Below are 9,520 nucleotides of genomic sequence, written 5' to 3'. Positions count from 1 at the left end.
TTAGCTTTCAAATAAAATAGGAATTAAGTCAATTGGACCATAAACTATAAAGTTATGACTGATTCAATGTAGCGGCATCTATAAACTCATGTATAGCTAAAACGATTAGACTTGCCAAAAATCTAGATTTTTATATGTCATCCATTTTTGAATTTTAAAATTTGTCCTCCATTAAAAAGATAGGTTTTGAACTTAACTTTAAAATAAAATAAGAATTAAACAATAAATTAAAATGTTTTGACCTATTCAGCGTAGTAAAATTTATAAATTTATATATAACTACAACAATTAGCTGGCGATAAAAAATAGATGGCTAACTATCATCAATTTTAATTTCAAATTTATCATACAACAAAAAGATAGATTTTTAACTTATCTTTCAAATAAAGCAAGAATGAACTCAATTGGACAATAATTTAGAAAGTTATGACTGATTCAGCATAGATGATATTATAAACTTAAATACAGCTACAACAATGAAACCTAAGAGAAAAACCATGTTGCCAACTATCATCCATTTTGAATTTCAAAATTTCTCCTCCATCTAAAATGATAGATTTTAAATATATTTTTTAAATGAAATAAGAATCAACTTAATTGGACAAAAAATTAGAAATTTATGGCTGATTCAGTGTAGCGGCATCTATAAACTCACATATGGCTACGACGATCAAAACTGCGATAAAAACAAGATTACTAACTATCATCCACTATGAATTTCAAAATTTGTCCTCCATCAAAAAGTTAGACATTGAACTTACCTTTCAAATAAAGTAAGAACTATCTTAATGGGAAAATAAATTAGAAAGTTATGACAGATTTAGCATAGCTAAATCTATAAACTTATATACAACAATAATAATAGGATCTGCGACAAAAACAAAATTACTAACTACCATCCATTTTGAATTTAGAAACTTATCCTGCATTAAAAAGATAGATTCCGTATTTAACTTTCAAATAAAATAAGAATCAACTTAATTGGACAAGAGATTAGAAAGTTATGATAGATTCATCGTAGCTAAATCATTAAACTTATATACATTTACCACAATCAGACCTGCAAGAAAAACCATATTTCTAACTGTCATCTATTTTAAATTTCAAAATTTGTCCTCAAATTAATAGGAATCAACTCAAATTAATAACGAATTATAAAGTAAGGATTGATTTACCGTATCTCAATCTATAAACTTATATACTTCTATAACTATCAAACCTGAGAAAAACGTAGATTTTTAACTATCATCCATTTTTAATTTCAAAATTTATCCTCCATCAAAAAGATAGATTTTGAACTTCACTTTTAAAGAAAATAGGAATCAACTAATTTGGACTATAAACTAGAAATTTATGACTGACTTAGTGTAGCGGCATCAGTAAACTCATGTATATCTAAAATGATTAGACTTGTGACAAAATCTAGATTGCTAACTATCATCCATTTTGAACTTCAAAATTTTTCCACCATCAAAAAGATAGATATTGAACTTAACTTTCAAATAAAATAGAGCTAAATCAATTGGACAATAAATTAGAAAGTTATGACCAATTTAGTTTTGTTGTATCAATAAAATCATGTAGAGCTACAACGATTAGACCTGCCACAAAAGCCAGATTGGTAATAGTCATCCATTCTGAATTTTAAAATTTGTCCACCAAGAAAAAAGATTTTGAACTTAACTTTAAAATAAAACCAGAATAAACTAAATTGGAGAATAAATTAAAAAGTTATAACTGATTTAGTGTAGTTAAATCTATCAACTTATATATAGCCAGAACAATATGACATGCAATAAAAACTAGATTGCTAACTGATGTACAATTTGAATTTCAAAATTTCTCCTGTTTCAAGAAGCTAGATCTTGAACTTATCTTTCCAATAAAACAATAATCAACTCAATTGGACTATCAATTAGAACATTATGATTGATTTAGCTTGGCGAAATCTATAAACTTATATGTAGCTACAACAATTAGACCTGCAAGAAAAACCAGATTTGCTACCTATCATCCATTATTAATTTCAAAATTTTTCCAGTATAAAAAAGATAGATTTTGAACTTAAATTTCAAATAAAATAAGAATCAACTCAATTGGACAATAAATTAGAAAGTTATCACTGATTTAGTATAGTAAAATCTATAAACTTATATACAGCTACAACAACCAGACCTGCGACATAAACTAGATCGGTAACGGTCATTCAATTTGAATTTCAAAATTTAGCCTCCATCAAAAACATATATTTCGAACTTAACTTTGAAATAAGTCAAAAGTCAACTTAATTAGACAAGAAATTAGTAAGTTATGATAGATTCAGCGTAGCTAAATCTCTAAACTTATATAGAGTTACTAACTGTCATCCATTTTGAATTTCAAAATTTTTCCTTCATCAAGAAGATATATTTTGAAAATGACTTTTCAAATAAAATAAGAATCAACCAAATTGCACAGCAAATTAGAAATTAATGACTGATTCTGCGTAGCTAAATTTATAAAGTTACATATAGCTACAACAATCAGACATGCAAAAAGATTTCAAACTGTCATTCATTTTGAATTTCAAAATATGTCCTTAATCAAAAAGATAAATTTCAAACTTATGTTTTAAATAAAATAGGAATCAACTTAATTAGACTATAAAGTAGATAGTTATAACTGACTCAGTGTAGTGGCATCTGTAAACCCATGTATAGCTATAATGATCATATCTATGACAAAATCCAAATTGCCAACTGTCATTCTTTATGAATTTCAAAACTTTTCCCTCATTAGAAAGATTGATATTGAACTTAACTATCAAATAAAAATGAAATCAACTCAATTGGAGAATAAATTAGGAAGTTATGGTAGATTTGGTGTAGCACTATCTATAAACTCATTTAGTGCTACTACAATTAGACCTGTGATAAAAACCAGTTTGGTAACTGTCATCCATTTGAATTTTAAAAATTTTCCTCTAAGAAAAAGAAATATTTTGAACTTAACTTTGAATAAAATAAGAATCAACTAAATTTGGCAATAAATTAGAAAGTTATGCCTGATTCAGCGTAGCTAAATCTATCAACTTACATATGGCTACAACAATCGGACATGAGATAGAAACCAAATTGGTAACTATTGTCCATTTTGAATTTCAAAATTTCTCCTCCTTCAAGGAGATAGATTTTGAACTTAACTTTTCAAGAAAATAAGTTTCAACTCAATTGGACTATAAATTAGAATGTTATGACTGATTCAGCATGGCTAAATTTTATAAACTTATATACAAGTATAACAGTCAACCTAGCAACAAAAACCAGATTGCAGCTTGTCATCCATTCTGAATTTCAAAATTTCATATATAAAAATGACAAATTTTGAACTTAACTTTAAAATAAAATAAGAATCAACTCAATTGGACAAGACATTAGAAAGTTATTATAGATTAATTGTTGCTAAATCTATAACTTATATACAGCTACTACAATCAGAACTGCGACAAAAACCAAATTGCTAATTGTCAATTATTTTGACTTGAAAAATTTGTCCTTCATGAAAAAATTATATTTTGAATTTAACATTCAAATAAAAAAAGAATCAACAGAATTAGACAATAAAATAGCAAGTTATTACTGATTCAATGTATTTAAATCTATAAACTTATATACAGCTACAACAATCAGACCTACAACAAAAACCAGTTTTCTAACTGTAGTCCATTTTAAATATTAAAATTTGTCCTCTATCAAAAAGATAGATTTTGAACTTAACTTTCAAATTAAACAAGAATCAACTCAATGTGATAATAAATTAGCAAGCTATAACTGATTTAGTTTAGCCAAATCTTTAAACTTATATACAGCTTCAACAATCAAAACTGCAACAAAAACCAGATCCATAACTATCATCTATTTTAAATTTCAAAATTTCAAAATGATAAATTTTGAACTTAACTTTCAAATAAAATAGAAATTAACTAAATTAGACTATAAACTAGAAAGTTGTGAGTGATTCAGTGTAGCGGCATATATGAACTCATGTATAGCTTCAATGATCAAACATGCAATAAAAGTAGATTGGTAAATGTCAAAAAGATAGATTTTCAACTTAAATTTCAAATCAAACAAGAATCAACTCAATGCCATAGTAAATTATATACAGTTGCAACAATCAAAATTGCGTCAAAACGAGATTGCTAACTGTCATGCATTTTGAATTTCAATATTAGTCCTAAATTGAGAAGATAGATTTTGAAATCAACTTTCAAATAAAAGAATAATCAACTCAATTTGACAATAAATAAGATATTCATGACTTATTTAGTGTAGCTAAATCTATATACATATATACAGCCACAATAATTAGACCTGTGAGAAAAGCCAAATTGTTAATTCTCATAAATTTAGAATTTCAAAATTTAGCCTTCATCAAGAAGATAGATTTTTCAATTAGCATTCAAGTGAAACAAGAATCAACTTGATCGGATAATAAATTAGAATGTTATGACTGAGTCAGGGTAGCTAAATCTATAAATTTATATTGAGCTAAAATAATCAGAATAGCGAAAAAAACCAGATTGCTAACTGTCATCCATTTTGAATTTCAAAATTTATACAAGATAGATTTTGAATTTAATTTTAAAATAAAAAAAGAACAACTCAAATGGATAATAAACTAGAAAGGTATGACTAATTCAATGTGGTGGCATCTATAAACTCATGTATAGCCTCAAAGATCAGAACTGCGACAAAAACCAGATTGCTATCTATCATCGATTTTGAATGTAAAATTAGCCCTACATCAAGAAGATATATTTTGAACATAACTTTCAAATAAAACAAGAATCTACTCAGTTGATGACAAATTAGAATGTTATGAATGATTTAGTGTGACTAAATCTATAAACTTATATATAGCTACAACAATCAGAGCTATGACAAAAATGCAATTGCTAGTTGTTATCCATTTTGATTTTCAAAATTTATCCTCCATCAAAATGATGAATTTTGAATTTCACTTACAAATAAAATAGGAATCAACTAAATTTGATAATAAACTAGAAAGTTATGACCAATTGCCTGTCTCCACATCTATAAACTCTTGCATAGCTAGAATGATCATCCATGCGACAAAAACCAGATTGCTAACTGTCATTCATTTTGAATTTTGAGATATATTCACCATCAAAAAGATAGATTTCTAACTTAACTTTCAAACAAAATAAGAATCAACACAATGGGACAATAAATTATAAAATTTAGACTGATTCAGAGATGCCAAATCTACAAACTTATATACACCTACAAGAATCAGAACTATGACAAAAACTAGATTGCTAACTGTCATGCATTTTGAATTCTAAAATTAGTCCTCCATCGAGAAATATAGATTTTGAAATTAATTTTTAAATAAAGAAATAATCAACTGAATTGGACAATAAATAAGAATGTTATGACTTATTCAGCGTAGCTAAATCTATAAACTTATATACAGCCACATTAATTAGATATACGACAAAAGCCATTTCCTAACTGTCATCCATTTTAAAATTCAAAATTTGGCTTTCTATTAAGAAGATAGATTTTGAACTTAGCTATCAAATGAAACTGGAATTATCTCAATTGGACAATAAATTAGAATGTTATGACTGATTCATGGTAGCGAAATCTATAAACTTATATACAGTTAAAACAATCAGACTTGCGACAAAAACCAGATTGCTAACTTTCATTCATATTGAATTTCAAGGTTTGTCTTGTATCATGATGAGTGCATTTCATATATACATTTCCATACCTTTTCCATGTATTTATCGTGTCTTCAAGCGTTTATTTACTGTGATTCAGTGCTACTTTAGGTATTATAATTTATTTGTGCATTAAAACATGTCCCTGTGCAAAAGAGCAGGACTCGGCGCAATTACCATGCTAAAAAATGAGAATCTATAGTGCTCTCAGGCCTGACATGGCCTCCACACGACTGTGCGTATTCCACTGATTATTCTAGGCGATTTGTGAAGATGAGTACTATAGCGAAATCATTGTAGATGAGTACTATAGTATTTTACAGTATCATTTACTGCAATAAATCACTATAGCATAAGTCTAGAGAAATGACACGGTCTGTGTGCTCTTAGCACGATCGTGTCGAGCCTAACACCCTCATGTCACAGTGTGTGTCAGGCCTGAAAATATGCTTTTCGGTGATTCTGCTTTTCAGTGATTTTCGAGGGGATTGACACCCCTGTGTCCAGGGCGTGCCGTGCTTGGAATCTGCATTTTAAGTCAAATCTAGGGCATTTTTGTGGAATCCTTCTCTCCATCCTTTATCCTTCTTCTTGGGGGTGGCTGCCATGGTTTTCCCTCCATATTTCTAGGGCCGGACTGAACTTTGGTGCTAAAGCGCGAGTAGTGGAGGCACAAGAGAAGTGGGGCTAGCAACCGAGCTTAACATTGGAGGCAATCTTGAAGAGAAGGGAGTCTTATCTTCTTTCTCTAGATCTGTAGTTATTTTCTCCATGTTATACCCATTCCTTAGGGGCTAACCGTCCATGGTGCCCCAGGATGTTGAACTTTGATGCTTTATATGTTTTGAATGCTTTCTTTAAATGATCTATAGAGTTCTTTTGGTTTCTTGTGTTTAATGATGTGTTTTATGTGTACATATGCTTTGGTAAAACTTGGTGTATGGATGACCATAGTTGTGATTGCTTATTATGATTGCAAAACTTGATGTGTTTGAGATGCTCAGTTACCTTAGCAGACCTTGGTGTACTTGAGAACCATAGATGAAACATTGCTTTTGAGCACACACAAGAACCATAGAATGTACCTGGTAGGCATTAGAGGTCAGTCGGCATGCGATAGCTTATAGGAATCATCTTGGGGCATTGCTCTCTTGTTGTTGAAATATTAGATTCTATAATTTTAACTACTCTATCTCTGTGTCTCGCACCTAGTTCAGTTTCAGCCCTTATCTGTCATCCTTCCTTCCTTTATGATCTAGTTACCAACAATTATTTATCGGCTAGAGATTAGAAGATCAATAAGTAATTTGAGTCCAGTCCCTGTGTTTTGACAACCCTACCCCTCATGGGGTACCATTTTACTACTTGTGTGCGACCTGTGCACTTGTGGAGAACACATAACATTTTTGGCGTCATCGCGAGTCCTTGAAAATCCTGCATTAAATGAGGCACTTCATCAGAGATATGGCACCACCAGTGCAGAAGATGGGCTATCACTATGGGAATTAGAAGATCGGTATTGGGCTTAGAAATTTTCTACAACTCTTCCACCCTATGAAGCACCTCCACTCACAAATTTGAATTGGTTTGATTCCATCTGAAAATTCTATCATGGACAGTTGGAAATATTTGAGATAGGAGGATGATTTGAATCAAGATGAAGTTTCGATTCTGGATGAGACTTGGGACATGGAAGGAAATGAGAGCTACAAAGTTTATATATAGAAATCAGTAGAAGCCCTTCATGTGCCATATGATCATCATGAGATTGATATACCACAGGTGGAGGAACAAGCCCTTTCAAATGCTCCTATTCTTGTTGAAACTCATGACGTACAAGTAAGTGGATGGTACAATGACTACATTCAGAATTTGATGAAGACACTTCACGCACCATATGAGTCTCATGAGAATGTAGTTAATTCAGATCAATTGAGTTGGAGCAAACATTATGAGATTGATGTCCCATAAGTGGAGACATAGATTCTTGTAGAGAAGAGACCTCCCCCGGATAAAGAGCATCAAGAGTAAATCGCATCTATTTCAGAGCACACACTACCAACAATTCAAGCCGATAGTATTGGGAGAAAACAAAGTCTCAAGAGGTTGGCAAAACATACTTAATTGACTTTGAACAAATTGCCTCTTTTGACACAGATGAATGGGTTTATAGGAAGAAATTGCTTCAAGGAATTAATTTAAGTCTTGCAAAGAGGTTGAAGCAATCTTTACACCTTCCTTCTAAGAAATTGAACAACTCGTGTCTAGGGTTGTTCTCTTGGAGGCCTAAGTATCAATTGATGACATTTATCATTAAAGATGGCTTAAGTGATGAGGCATAAGAAGGTTGATTATGGAAGAATGAGAAATATGAAGACAACCCCTGACCAAGTTGTTTTCAAGGAATTCACCTGCAAGCTTACACACTTCTCATTCTTTGTAATCAACTTTGCGAGCTATAGTCGGAGGGAACATTTTTGTTTACAAGATGAAAAATTAGATGAAGAAGCAAACACCAAGGCTTTGAAACAAAATGCTTCTTGTATGCTTAATGAAGTCATCTTTGGCAAGAAGAAGATGTTGGGAATTCAAGAATTTGTGGGTAAGAAAAAGGAGCCATACACTGACCCATATGTGCATGAACTAATCTTGGATAATTCCCAACCCAAATTGTTCCCTTGGAGACCTAAATCAAGTTGGTCGAAGCCTACTACATGTACCCCTCCACGGCAAGTAAGTTTATGCTTTAATGGAAGTAGCTATGCAACTTGTAGCCAGGAAGAGCACACTCTCTTCAAGCCTCCATAAGGTAAGTAATAAGGTACGTCAAGCTAGTGACGTTAAACAAGCGCTTCTTGGGAGGCAACCCAAGCTTTAGTTGTTTTATTTTCTCTTGTTTTCCTAGTTTAGTTTAGTTTCTTTCTTTTAATCTTGAATAAATTGGTGGTGCTCTTGATTTCATTCTTACTTGATTCTCAGTATTCCTCTGATTCGGTGGTCGTGTCGGCTTTATTTTGCTTTATCCCATGTGCTATAGTATTTATAGAAAGAAAAAGCCATTGTCCTGAAAATTTTCAGGCATGACACGGGCAGAACACACGCCTGCTCGTGCCACTGAACTTTACTGATTTCAATTTTCTGAACCATTCTAGGATGTACATGGGCTAGACACGAGCCTGTCAGGGGGAGCTGCATGCTTTTCATTCACCTTGCACTATCATGTCCTCTCTGTTTTAAATTTTCATCATTCTCATGAAATTTTCAGTGGGGCAAACACACTATGGGACACGATCATCTTTATCTTGATTTCTTGCATTTGTGGATTAATTTCTATTATTTTAATGCAGGATGACATACTGTGGTTGAGAGCTATATCAACGATTCTTGAGCATCATCAATCCTTGTTTTAGTAGTGTTATTCTTTTATTTCTTATTTTCTTTTTCTTGAGCTTCACTTGTCCTCGTTTTGCTTGTAGGATGTTAGCCATGTGGAAGCAAGGAACATACATGTTGAGAGCGGCCACATCACTCTCCGTGTTCAGGAAAGCCTCTAAAACATTTCCCCAATTTTATTTGTCATTGATTTATTTGTTCATGCATATATTTGTGCATTGAGGACAATGTACGGTTTAAGTGTGGCGTCTCCTAGCCCCTCTTGTGGAAAACAGAGTTTTAGGTTTGGAAACCTGAATGAATGATTTGGAGAAGGCGTTGACTAGATTTGTGCAATCTGCAAATACATGGTTTGAATCAGTTGAGGCCAAACTTCGCAACCACACCGTCTTTTTA

Source organism: Dioscorea cayenensis, chromosome 1 (assembly GCF_009730915.1).
Source record: "Dioscorea cayenensis subsp. rotundata cultivar TDr96_F1 chromosome 1, TDr96_F1_v2_PseudoChromosome.rev07_lg8_w22 25.fasta, whole genome shotgun sequence".
NCBI classification, from domain to species: domain Eukaryota; kingdom Viridiplantae; phylum Streptophyta; class Magnoliopsida; order Dioscoreales; family Dioscoreaceae; genus Dioscorea; species Dioscorea cayenensis.
Note: the sequence above shows the minus strand (reverse complement) of the source record.